Source organism: Nannobrachium achirus (assembly GCF_963921795.1).
Source record: "Nannobrachium achirus genome assembly, chromosome: 4".
NCBI classification, from domain to species: domain Eukaryota; kingdom Metazoa; phylum Chordata; class Actinopteri; order Myctophiformes; family Myctophidae; genus Nannobrachium; species Nannobrachium achirus.
In genome coordinates this window covers 12,210,206-12,223,645 of record NC_137813.1, presented here as the reverse complement: position 1 = coordinate 12,223,645, position 13,440 = coordinate 12,210,206, and the positions used below count along the sequence as shown (strand labels likewise).

At 44.8% G+C, this 13,440-nt stretch overlaps 1 protein-coding gene across 1 annotated transcript in view; it reads right to left on the bottom strand.

The window, feature by feature from the left end:
• Positions 1-13,440, bottom strand: part of LOC308283737 (cytoplasmic phosphatidylinositol transfer protein 1-like) — a 230,222-nt gene that overhangs the window by 50,946 nt on the left and 165,836 nt on the right. The gene's annotated exons all lie outside the window — the stretch shown is intronic.

Genomic DNA, 13,440 nt, shown 5'->3' with positions numbered 1-13,440 from the left:
AAAATAACATGTTTGTGTAACATCTAAAATATAAAGCAATATTATAAAATAAAATAATATAAAATGAGGCTGTAGCTAGTTTAAGGCAAGGCAAGTTTATTTGTATGCCACAATTCGACAAAGCCATTCAAATGTTTTGCACAAAACATAAAATAAAGCTGACAAATAAGAGCATAAAATACTGGGCACTTCAGAGAAAAGGGAGCTCTTTCTTTTTTCATTGCCCTTTTTCATTAGGATCAGAAACACATCAAAGTATAATTTAACAACCATAAAATGTAAAACTAGAAAAGGCAATGACATAATACACAAAAAAACAACAACAAAAGACACTCTTGCACGGATCGTGCCCCTTCGGTTATTCCCTCTGTCTCCTTAAACAACAGTATCAAGAAAAACTAGGGGATAAAATAATAATAAATACCACTCTATTCCTTGTTCTTTTATCTGTCTTTTTTTAGCTATTTTTATTTAAACAACAGTGTAGGAGGGGTCTGCGCACACTTATTGATGTGGTCAATGAAGGGTTGCCAGATCATGTACAATTTGTCCTCACTCCCTCTCAATTCAAACTTTATTATTTTTTCTAATTGTATAGGCTATAGTACATAACAACTTTCATAAGCGCATGTGTGTTAGTAAATGCACTCGTTCAATTCAAACTTTATTATTTTTTCTAATTGTATAGGCTATAGTATATAACAGCTTTCATAAGCGCACATGTGTGTTAGTAAATGCACTCGTTTCCAGTTCAGCAGTATCAGTCTATGAGCCAGTAGGCCTATAGTCACAAAAGTCACCATGTTATCTTGTACACACATCATTGAATGCCGTTGATTAAACAACGATTTAATCAACCAGTGCCGGGCTTTTTATTGTTTTTTTCCTTATTTCCGAGGATCCTTGTAAATGGGTATTTTCTTTCATCCGTAACAGAAAAACTACAATCGTGATTTTTCTGGAAGTTATTGTTGCCAGTTCGGGGCTCTCCCCAGGTTGGCAGAGGGAGTGCCCAGGATTACAGCTCGGGTAGCCTCGGGATCCAGGCATTTCAAGAAGACAAGCCTGGGTCAGCCCCCCATGTAACTGTGGTTCACAACGTTTTTATAGAGGGTATGCACGTGACATCACTGTTGCTGGAAGTTATGTGGGAACACGCCTACTGAGAGGCAAAAAACTCATTTCTGCCATTGACAGTCCATACATCCAAACAGAAAAGTCCTATCTGATTGTATTAAACAAAGTTAACTCACCAACATTGCGGCTGTACTGAAAGCTTGAATTATCCTCTTTCTATCTGCAAAGTTTTTGTTTCATAAAAATCCACCATAGGCATGTTATGAGCTATTTTCTGTCAAGACATTCTGTGCAGGTTTTTATTTTTCCAAGTGTCAGAGTTTGGAAGCACTCGTTTTCAACAACACAACATCCTGCTGCCTCCTGCATTGTGTGCAAATTAGAAACAGGTGGTATGCAGGGCCGTTGAGTGATTTGCAACTAGCACTTCCAGACTCCAATGCTCCATGCTGCTCAATGTTTTGCCACTCAGTCTAGATTAGGGGGGCAGGTCCCAGTGGACGTGCATACCCTCTATTGTAATTTGGCGCATATAAAATGGGCTATATGTAGCCGTTCAGATATCTTATTTTACATCAGTATTGTTCATGTGAACTGTTTTTTATGCTTATGCATTATAACTAGAAAGATGCAATTTGAAACTAGAACTATAATGTGTTGCCCTGTCAGGCAAACACACTAATGATCAAAATCGCTATGATTTATTACTCGTTTTCCACCGCGGATTCACTTCCTCATTGACTCATGCGAGCGGCCAGCAGCAGGAGCAGAACAGAGAGAACCAGTAGCGAGGGGGGAGGGGGAGGTGAACAAATGCTATTGGCAGGAGACTCCCGGTGAGATTTGCTGGGTAGTGCATGGGGCATAGAATGTCTGCGTTGGCTCAGCCTCAGAGTACAGCTTGGGACGGTAATAAAAATGACTTTCATAGGTTATTCATTGAAATGACCGAATGTGTCCGGCCCTGTTGTATCGAATGAAGGTCCAATTTAATGCTAGTAGTGTTCAATAGAGACCTACAGGTGCTTGATAATAAATGCCAGCAGTAACAAAAGAGGACCGCACAGCTCTCAGCAGCTCCAGTCATTAAACCACAAGTCCATTCAGTACAGTGAGCATTAATACTGTACCTCAGCTGAAAGAGTACACATCCATTTATCGCCGGTACTTCAGCCGTCACTTTGATAAATCTCCCCCCCCCCCCCCACCACCACCACCACCACCACCATCCTGCGGCGCGGTAAACAGAGCACCGATAAATATCACACATCAGATCATAGGCTTCCATTAAAAATGTCACCTTCAAGGCCCTATATTATAAGCACAGAGCTGCGCCAGGAGACCCATAGAGAAAATATGGCCTCATGGCAGAGCTGCATGGGGGAGTGGCTGTGCATGGGCCCCAGGGCAGAGCTGCATGGGTGGAGGGAGCACTGCGCCTCAAATAGTGTTTAAAGAAGTTGGTCGAAAAATACATTATTGTGTGAATGGTGAAAAATATACTAGTGAGAAGTTAAAAAGTTTAGTCATAGTATGACTTTAATAAAGTCGTTCAGCAGATGTCAGACTCGAAGGCTAGAGCAAAAATAATGAAGGCAACTAGTAGAGGACGTCCATGTGGGAGAGACTGGGACCATTAATGTGACATCATGACGTGTTTCACTGCCTGCAGCATTGTTCCAGTGAGCTGCAGAATATGCACTGTCAGGGGGAGAGAGAGAGAGAGAGAGAGAGAGAGAGAGAGGGAGAGAGAGAGAGAGAGAGAGAGAGAGAGTGTGTGTGTGTGTGTGTGTGTGTGTGTGTGTGTGCGTGCGTGCGTGCGTGCGTGCGTGCGCGTGTGTGTGAGAGAGAGAGTATGTGTGTGTGTGTGCATGCGTGCATGGCACAGTGCTCTTACCCAATGGGCCCTTAGGTGACTGGTTGTTGCCCACAGCAGTAAATTCTGTGGGCAAAACCATTACCTGGACTTAATTAACCACACACGCAGGCAGGCAGGCAGGCAGGCAGGCAGGCAGGCAGGCAGGCAGGCACACGCACACGCACACGCACACGCACACACACGCGCACACGCGCACACACACACACACACACACACACACACACACACGCACGCACACACACAGATGTGTGTTAAAGTGCTGTTTCAGCAGAACTGCCTGCCTGTGTGCCGACTCGGCAGAAAGACAAGGTGAAGAGGACATGTCTAGAAAAATGTGATGCACTCATTCATGTCATGGTCTCTTATATAGGCTGTCTTACTGTATACAATACAACTCATTCATGTCATGGTCTCTTATAGGCTGTCTTACTGTATACAATACAACTCATTCATATCATGGTCTCTTATAGGCTGTCTTACTGTATACAATACAACTCATTCATGTCATGGTCTCTTATAGGCTGTCTTACTGTATACAATACAACTCACTCATGTCATGTCATGGTCTCTTATATAGGCTGTCTTACTGTATACAATACAACTCATTCATGTAATGGTCTCTTATATAGGCTGTCTTACTGTATACAATACAATTCATTCATGTCATGGTCTCTTATATAGGCTGTCTTACTGTATACAATACAACTCATTCATGTCATGGTCTCTTATATAGGCTGTCTTACTGTATACAATACAACTCACTCATGTCATGGTCTCTTATATAGGCTGTCTTACTGTATACAATACAACTCACTCATGTCATGGTCTCTTATATAGGCTGTCTTACTGTATACAATACAACTCACTCATGTCATGGTCTCTTATATAGGCTGTCTTACTGTATACAATACAACTCACTCATGTCATGGTCTCTTATATAGGCTGTCTTACTGTATACAATACAACTCACTCATGTCATGGTCTCTTATATAGGCTGTCTTACTGTATACAATACAACTCACTCGTGTCATGGTCTCTAGGCCTATGCTCTACACCAGTGGTTCTCAAAGTGGATTCCAGGGACTAGCAGGGTCTAAATGGACCCATACAAGTCTGTAACTCTGACAGTAACGGGTTCATCTGGTTCCATGTGTACACTGTCAGAGTTAAGGGGAGACCTTGAAATGTAAAAGTTTGAGAAACACTGCTCCACCCCACTGTTTCCCAAACACTGGGTCGGGACCCATTTGTGGGTCGCGGACACATTTTTATGGGGTTCCTACTTTTCGTTTTTAATTATTATCATTTCAAAACATTTTCAAAAAACACTCCCAAAAAAGCGTATTTTCTTTCAAGAATTAAAAAAAAATTGTCATGAAGAAATCAAAGAGAAATCTAAGAAATTCCATAAATTAGAACACAGATGTTTAAGAAGTAGTGAAAATAGCCGATCTACAAGCTCACAACGTGGTGTGAAGCAACGCGATGTGTGCTTCTAGATCTGCTATTTTCACTGGTTTGGGTCCCGGCGAACATCTAATTTCTCTTTTGGGTCACACGACTAAAACTTTTGGGAACCACTGGTCTACACCTACTTACTACTTCATACAATACAACACACGATTATGACCTGGAGTGGGAGAGTTTGTTTTTGGCATGGAGCGGCAGCCCAGTTCTAAAAGTTCACTCAGATCAGCTAACACGGGGATGCTGACAGAACCCTCGCTAAAAACCCCAGGACAAAAATCCACTCGTCCAAGACAATTTGCCCTCTTGGCCCCCATACTGTGGAATAAACTCCCTGTCGCACTTAGAACAACAGACTCACTCCCTAGCTTCTGCCGTGGCCTGAAGACTCACCTCTTCAGACTCCACCTACTGTAAACCCATGGCACTTAGCACTCGCCTACCCCCCAATGACCATACATGAAAGCTAAATAAAAAAAAACAGGTTTTATATAAAGCTTTTTTTACTGATTAGGTGCTCGGTCTACCTATATTATTTTATCTAGATTGATATTTCTATGCAATTGATGTATTGATGTTGATTGCGACCGTCAGGTCGCAAGTTACTATGAAAAGCTCCACCGGCTGTGTGTCTGTCAGTCAGTCAGTCTGTCTGTCTGTCCATCACGTCTTTGCACACACACTCCTTGGATGGCAAATCACAACCTCCGCCCCTGATTTCTCACATTACCCTCTTCTAATGCCACCATCAGGCAAAACACATTTTTGGACACTGCTCCTACATATTTTGGCCTAAAATCATGCAAAGCGATACACAGTAGCTCTAAAGTCATGTCATCAACATGGATCTCCCATTTCCCATATTACCTCCTGATTGGCTACGACTGCCTTCTAAAGTTTGTGTATGCAACGTGACGGTCGCTTATCTCCCGATTAGGGAGTCTTACTGGTGTATTTGTATTACAGTGCTTATTGTAAGTCGCTCTGGATTAAGAGCATCTGCTAAATGCCTAAATATGCAATACAAGTGGGGTCTCTGCTTCTTGTCTGTCCGGGGTCCGCTGAAAAACTTTGAAGACCCCTGCAGTAGGACCTGGTACCCTCCCCCAACCATGCACTAGCTGCCACTCCAGTAGCACCCTGCGTGCACCTGTCACAAAGTTACCTAACAGCTTTTGCAAAACACATTCATCAGCGGCCGGGTTTTAAATCATCTCTCAAAAGCAATCAGTTAAGAATGCGCTGCATGGCGTTTGTCCAATATTCAAATGGAAAGACCTCTCTGGTCTGCAGCATATTCAGCCTGTTGACAGGCAATTAAAAAGGACTGCCAGATTCTATAGACATTTTTCGGACTGAATTGAGTGACCGAGGCTAATCAGGGCCATTGTGCACAGGAAACGCTTTCCAACGACGTCCTGATGCAAGACAGCTGAAATGAATGCACTTTTTCCTGGTGGAACCTTGAAAACATGATCGAGGGTGAACTTGATTTACTGAACTATATGTGAAAGTCAAAAGAGAATGGCACGAGTCCATGGTCCAAGTGGGGAGAGTGTCGCTGTTACTACATGTCATCTTTTCGACACCCGACTCTAACCCTCACCCTAACCCTAACCTCCGATGGTGGTGGTCGTTCGAAAGAGCACGATTTTCCCCTCAAAGTGGGGTCCTTGGACCCCACTGGGGGGGTCCATGAGGGGGCTCAAGGGGGTCCCCATGCAAAATGAGTTAATAGCATAAAAATCTGTTTAACCACTTTAACCCTATACATCGGCTATAGCCGATCTAGAAGGTGTGAGATGAAAAAGAATTGCACAAAATATGTCCAGTCCACGGTCAAATACAAGTCGTGGGTCCTTGACATTGATGTATTGATTGAATATTTTATTAGACAAAAATACAGTAAAAACAAAAAAAATAGTACAGCACATTTTACAGTCAAAACACCCTGCCTAATACAAGCTCAAAACGCATCGCACTGCGACGCATTTTCAGCTTGTAGATCTGATATTTTTGCTTCTTTTGTATGAGATACTAGAATGACAAAGTAGAACGTAGCAATATGCAATGTGGCCCTCTGGAGTGAAGGTGGAAATATAGTGGCCCTCGCCATCATCAAAGTTGACCACCCTGACCTAGACTGTCTGTGTGTGCAGGGTTGGGGCTGAAAGTCTCTCTCTCTCTCTCTCTCTCTCTCTCTCTCTCTCTCTCTCTCTCTCTCTCTCTCTCTCTCTCTCTCTCTCTCTCCATCATGTACTGTATGTCTGCAGTGCCTGAGGTCACCTGACCACAGATTGCATAACGCACCACAGATCCACGAGTGCGGTTCACTCCAGCGTGCATGATGTGTGTACTCTATGCTTCCACCATGTACGCACACTGACTGCACTATGCACTGCAGCACAGCGTGTGTGTGTGTGTGTGTGTGTGTGTGTGTGTGTGTGTGTGTGTGTGTGTGTGTGTGTGTGTGTGTGTGTGTGTGTGTGTGCGTTGGTGCGCATTTGTGCGCACATGCACAAGTGCGTGCAGCCATACATTAAGAGTTACAGTAAGACAGTAAGAGAGAACAAATAGGAAGAGAGAGACAGACAGACAGACAGACAGACAGACAGACAGACAGACAGACAGACAGACAGACAGACAGACACCTCTCAAGCAGAATGTATGTGTTGTTGGTAGAATGTTTGTCCAACACTGTGACACATGATGCATGAACAGCCTCCAGGCTACAGTACATCCCAGAAAGGATTGCCTTTCTGTCGAAGGCATCGAGTTCAATAAATCCTCCCAGCTGGGTTGACCCACCGGGAAGCCAAGGAAAACAAACAAGAAACAGTTTCGCTTACATACTAAACTAGGGGAATTAACGACTTCTGATCATTTCAAGCGGACTTGTCCGTCAATAAAGAGAGAGCGAGAGAGAGAGGGAGAAGAGAGAGAGAGAGAGAGAGAGAGAGAGAGAGAGAGAGAGAGAGAGAGAGAGAGAGAGAGAGAGAGAGAGAGAGAGAGGAGGGGGTCATTACATAAGGGGGTTTGATGACACAAACAGTTTGATCTCAATCCATCTTTCCTCACATCCTCCCACACTCTCTTCTCACCCTATAGCTCTGGTCCATAGCGTTAGTGGAGTTCTCCCTAACGCCATGTTCCTCTACCTCCGCTCCGGCTTGGCAAAACCAGAAAGCCGTCTCCCGTCTCGTCTGGTCACCAAACCAAAGGTATCAGTGGGGAGCTGAAAGCTTACTCTACTTAGTGGACGCAGTCTGGGCCACCCACCACACACTTAAAATACATTTCTAGGGTAAAATGAAAAATATTCCACCGGATAGAGACTCCACTTCTTCTAGTTTTTTATTATTTGTCGTCCGCTATCACGACGCCAACTCACGATACTGCCATGCAGGTCAGAGGACCGCATTAACAGAGCATTAGTCTCATTGGGTGTTATTCAGCTCTGCGACGTTGGAAGCGTCTTCAACCAGGAAGAGTGTCTCCATCCGTTGGAATGTTTTTCATTTTACCCTAGAAATGTATTTTAAGCGTGTGGTGGGGGCCCAGACTGCGTCCACTAAGTAGAGTAAGCTTTCAGCTCCCCATTGATACCTTTGGTTTGGTGTGTAGCGAAAATGTATTTTGTTATTTTCGGACCAGACGAGCGGGTTTTCTGGTTTTGCCAAGCCGGAGCGGAGGTAGAGGAACTCCACTAGCGCTACGGACCGGAGCTATTCTCACCCTTAACACATCGGGTGCCCACGAGGTGTCTACACGCAAATCTCTTTGATGTCTCTGGATGCCCTGCCCCAGTGCCCACGACGTGTTTGACGCGTTTTACAATACTGTAGTTACTGTACATATCGCCTAACGCAATGAAGGCTCTACCACGGTGATCAAACGCCAACAATATGGGAAAAACACTACATTTCCCAAAATGCAGCGCGGTACATGTGACCACGATGTGCAGTCTCCCTGCAGCCACAAGCTTCTGTTCCTAACCTGCACGCATCCTGCACTGCACTCTATCGTCCTGCCCTCGCAGCCGCAGGCTCGCACGACCCGTATGTATCTGGATACGTCTAGTATTTTCCCAGTAACGGAGTCTCGGCGGAGATACACGTAACATGCCGGATTCTTCTCCAAGTCTAGCTTTTTCAATCACCATGTTCAATGCGCGGTCCTTCTACCTACCGTGACACAAACGCTGTGGCCCAGGTTGGATAAAAAGATGTCCTGACTGAAAGAAAACTTTATCGTAAAAAGAAACCGGACATCCGTGGATTACATTTACTCGTATCATGGATACTATTTTCCCAGTGACACTGCGGAGGACCGGAGGTAGCGTAATGGCGGATTCCTCTCCTGGTCTAGCTTTTTCAGTCACCATGTTCAAAACGCGACCCTTTCTACCGCCCGTGATACACACGCTGTGGCCCAAGATTGGTAAAAAGCTGTCCTGACTGAAAGAAAAGATCATCGTGAAAATAAACTGGATATACTTGGATTACATTTACTCAACGTATTACGGATACTTTTCCCACGACGCGAAGGTACGTAAATGACGCGTTGCCATGGGCACCAGCAACACACACACGTCATACATCCGGGCACTCAGTGTGTTAATACCCATTCATCATCTCTCTCTGACATCCATTTCTTCTATTGCTGTATGTGGTCTCTCTCATGTCTCTCTCTCTCTCTCTCTCTCTCTCTCTCTCTCCCCCCTCCCCCCTCTCACACTTCAATGGACTTGCAAAGTGAGTGTGGCGTAGGCGTTGAAAACCCGACAATACAGACAGACAGACAGACAGACAGACAGACAGACAGACAGACAGACAGACAGACACACTCATGTGTAATTGCAGCCTTTGTTTGACTGCTGCTGAAAGCACAGTTGACACACGGCGCATTAATAAGGGATCACAGAACCGTTTTTTAATGGCAGGAATGTGTTCAGAATGTGCAGACACGAAGCCATGTAAGCTCTTTTGTTGCGTCTCCAACCTCATTATAGGCACCACTTGCTCTATTTCTGTGTTAATGCTGCATGGATCAACCAGCCAATATCTTTGAGACAGAAACAGAGGCCAACCGGGGTGCTCAAAGGAGAAAGAACACTACAAATGTGGAGGAGAGCATTTCTGTGTGGAGTGTGCATGTTCTCCCCGCGTCTCCTATGATACCTCACAAAAACATGCAGTAATCCTGGTCTCTCCCCCTGGCCAGCCAGGGCGCCTGATGGAGGGGAAAGGAACTGGTTGGAATAATGTGTTCCTTCCACACGCTACGTCCAACCGGGGAAGCTCCCCCTGTCAGGTGAAAAGCTCACTCCTCATGCACTGAAGGAATTGCACGAGCCCAGGATTACAGCTTAGGCAATTGGCACTGGGTGAAAAATGGGTTACAAAATCGAGGGATAACATTTTTTAAAAAGATAATAATAAAAATGTGGAGGAGGGGAGTTCAGTTAAAGGAGTAGTTCACCTCCTTTAACTCCTTTTCTTTTCCACCACCCTCTGTCTGGAATCAATGGGGGTAAACAGGGACATATGCAGAGAATGTTAGGGAGGCAGGCGCAATACATTCTAAAAGGGCCTTTTGGTGGAAATATCTAAAATAGCAGACCTCCAAGCTCACAATGTGTCGCAGCCAAAAGGCCCCTGCCCAGGGACGTGCTGGGCCCCTGATTCAGCCCGGGAAAGAGAGTTGGATAGGCCCTCATTGCGCGCTATAGAGAGAGATCTCTCTCTATAGCGCTGCTGCTGCTACTCAAAGATTTGCCATTTCAGATTATGACAAGTGACAAGCCAGTGGGCCAATTACATGAGTTATATTTCGTCGTTGTCAGGTGGAAACCTTATATGTCCAAAACCGTTTGTTTTGAATTTATCATTTTAAAAATGATTTAAACTAGTGAAAACAGCCGATCGATCTGCGCGAGGCGTTGTGTGCTTGTAGATCTGCTGTTTTTTACTTTTGTAGAAACAGTTTAATTTTTACTTTTGTGCAAACAGTTTAATTTTTTCCCAATGGCCGGCCTGGACCGGCCGGGAATGAACCGGCCGTTCGGGAGTTATCCCGCTTTTCCCAATGGCCAGCACGTCCCTGCCCCTGCCTCTCTAACATTCTCTGCAGTTACCTGAAGGTAACTTTTGAAGCTTAACCACCTAATCAGCCCCTCAGCCCTATTTTCAGACATACTAACTATTAAGTTATATAACGACTAGCTATACAGTATTTCTGACATTGATCGTATGACAAAGAACTTGCCGATCTATAATCTTACACAGAGTTGCATCACAGCATGTTGTTTGTAGAAGTTTGTAGACCTGCTATTTTCTTTTTTGCATCTTTGAGAATTTGGAATATATTCGAAGGTTTCCTGAATGTTCTGCATACAGGATAAAGATCACGCATAAACAAGGGATGGCAGATTTATACCCCATCAAACGAGAGCATGTTGATTGCACAAAAACAACTATGGAATTACACATCATTAGTGTTGTCAGTCAAGTCCATTTTTATGTATAAAGCACATTTCTAAAACAGCCAGAGTTGAGTACTGCACAGCTCATGAATAAATATTGACAAACAATTCAGGGTGGCAGAATAGAACAATCTGTATTTAAGTTTAGCCAAAGATATCAGATCTACAAGCTCACAATGCCTCGCGCTGCGAGGCGTTGTGAGCTTGTAGATCGGCTATTTTTGGCCAAGAGGTTTGGTGTAGAGGGGAAAAAGAGCAGACCAAGTACAGAGTGAAAGGTCAAGTGTATTAAGTATTGATGGTTCAAGTGGTTAAATATGTGAAAACACAAATTGACATGAATCCAAAATACACTGATTATCGTGCTGTCACACGATGAACAATGAAACAATATGGAATCTATGAAAAGCTTGTGGGGGTCCCTGCTTCATCTCTCTCTCAACTAAGGGGCAGTGGCCTGAAAACATTGAAGACCCCTGCTGTAGGGCCATCTCTAGTTGTTTTCAACCCAGTAAGACCTGATGCTGATTCTACAGGTTTTTCTGAAAAAAACAAAGTTTTTATGTCAAGGGCTGGAAGCTGAACAAGCTAAATACAGCCATAAAGAAGGCCAGCTCAGTAGTTAGCCTCTGAATGGAAGGGCTGTAGTCAGTCGCAGGGAGAAGGATTAGGGACAAACTAAACTCCATCCTGGTTCATCTGCAGTGATCTGCAGGATAGGGTGAGCACCTTCAGCGGAAGGCTCACTTTCCCCCCGAACATGCATAGAGAGAGATAGGGTCGTTTCACACTCCATTAAGGAGCCTAACTAATTTTGGTTCGGGAGGGCTCCCAGACCCGAAACTATTTAGGTTCGGGGGGAGTTCATCCATACTTTCTTAACGGCTAGTGCCGAAGTCGCATGTAAATATTGGAGGTCTGTGGCATGAAAACGTTTGTGGCCGAGAAATGAGCGTTGCAGGGCGGATACATATCTGACTGGCCCTCGCGGCTGCACGCTGGAGGTCCAGTGAGCAGCAGCGCAGCGTCGGGGTCTCTCTGTCTCTCTCATCACTCTCTCACACACGCGCGAGCTCCGTCAAAAACATTCAATCTACAAGGCAAGCTCACATTATAGACGTGCCGCCTCTCTTTCGGCATGCATCACAGTCACAATTCGTCGCGGAGCTTGCAGATCGCCTAAAAACCATAGAGATAGGCTATCAACACGGAACACTAGCAAAGTTGTGTTTACTTTAAGAGTGGTTAGTGTCCATACCTAGGACCATACCTAGGACTCCGGAGACCCCAGGTCGCAGGTTCGATTCCCCGCTCCAGCTATCACTGCTCCCCCCCTCGCGCTCCTTGTGGGCTGCACTGGGTTCAGCTGGGTTAAGCTGAAAAAAAGCAGCTGGGTTGGGCTGCGATACCCGAATTTCCCCCGCGGGAGGAGTAGGTAACTATCATTAACTATCATTATCATTCTTTCCTCTTGAAAACGGTCAGTGACTAGCGAGACGCAGCAAAGCCGTGTGTGTGTGTGTGTGTGACTGTGTGTGTGTGTGTGTGTGTGTGTGTGTGTGTGTGTGTGTGCGTGTGTGTCGGGCGCGCGCCTCCACTCTCCACTCTCCAGCCATAGTGAGAACCAGCTGACAATGTATCCGCTATGCGACGCTCAAATCACGGCCACACAAGCATTTGGAAGTCGGCGTGTCTCCCTCCAAAATTACCGCTGTTTCCTTGGCTTCATAGCCGAGAAGATGAACTTGAAGCCGGGCTGAATGAATGAGAAGACACCGCTGAGTACCGAAATGAAGTCAGGAGGTCACAACATTTTGGCAGCACCGTGGAGCCCCGAACCGGGGACGACGACCCATATTTGGGTTTGGACTGTGCCGAACCGAAATTAGTTAGGCTCTTAAGAGTGTGAATCGACCCATACTGCACAGACTAAATGTTTTGCCAAATGCCATCAGACTGTACAATGTACATGTATAAGACCTCTCTCCCTCATGTATATTGTCCTGTATTGACACTGGTCTTGTGTGATTGTGTCCATCTGTGTCTGATGTGTTCCTGTTTGTCTAGTTAGATTATTTATTTATTGTCACACTATGCTGCTGTAGCACCTCGATTTCCCCTTGGGTATTAATAAAGTATATCTCATCTCATCTTGTCTCAGTGGTTCTCAAATTCTTTCATGTCAATAACGACCCCCAAAATCTCAAAATGTTTTGTTCCAGGGACCCCAGAATCAGGGACCCCAGAATCAAAGATGTGAGTTAAAAATTTAAAAAGTATTTTAAAAAATGGTTAAAGTGGTTACACACAGATGCGTTCCCGGTTTTAATGAGTTAAATGTGCTTTGCGGCGGTAGGGATGAGCAGGTGGATGAGGTTTGAATGTTTGGCATCGAACGTAATGGCCTTGCTTGTGTATCATGAGTAGGCCTATAGTGAACTAGTACTTCTAGAGTACTTAGTTTGCCTGACTGCAAGCGTCAGACTCTTTACACACTACGTTTCACTTCGTTTAGGGAAAGAGTCTGATCCTT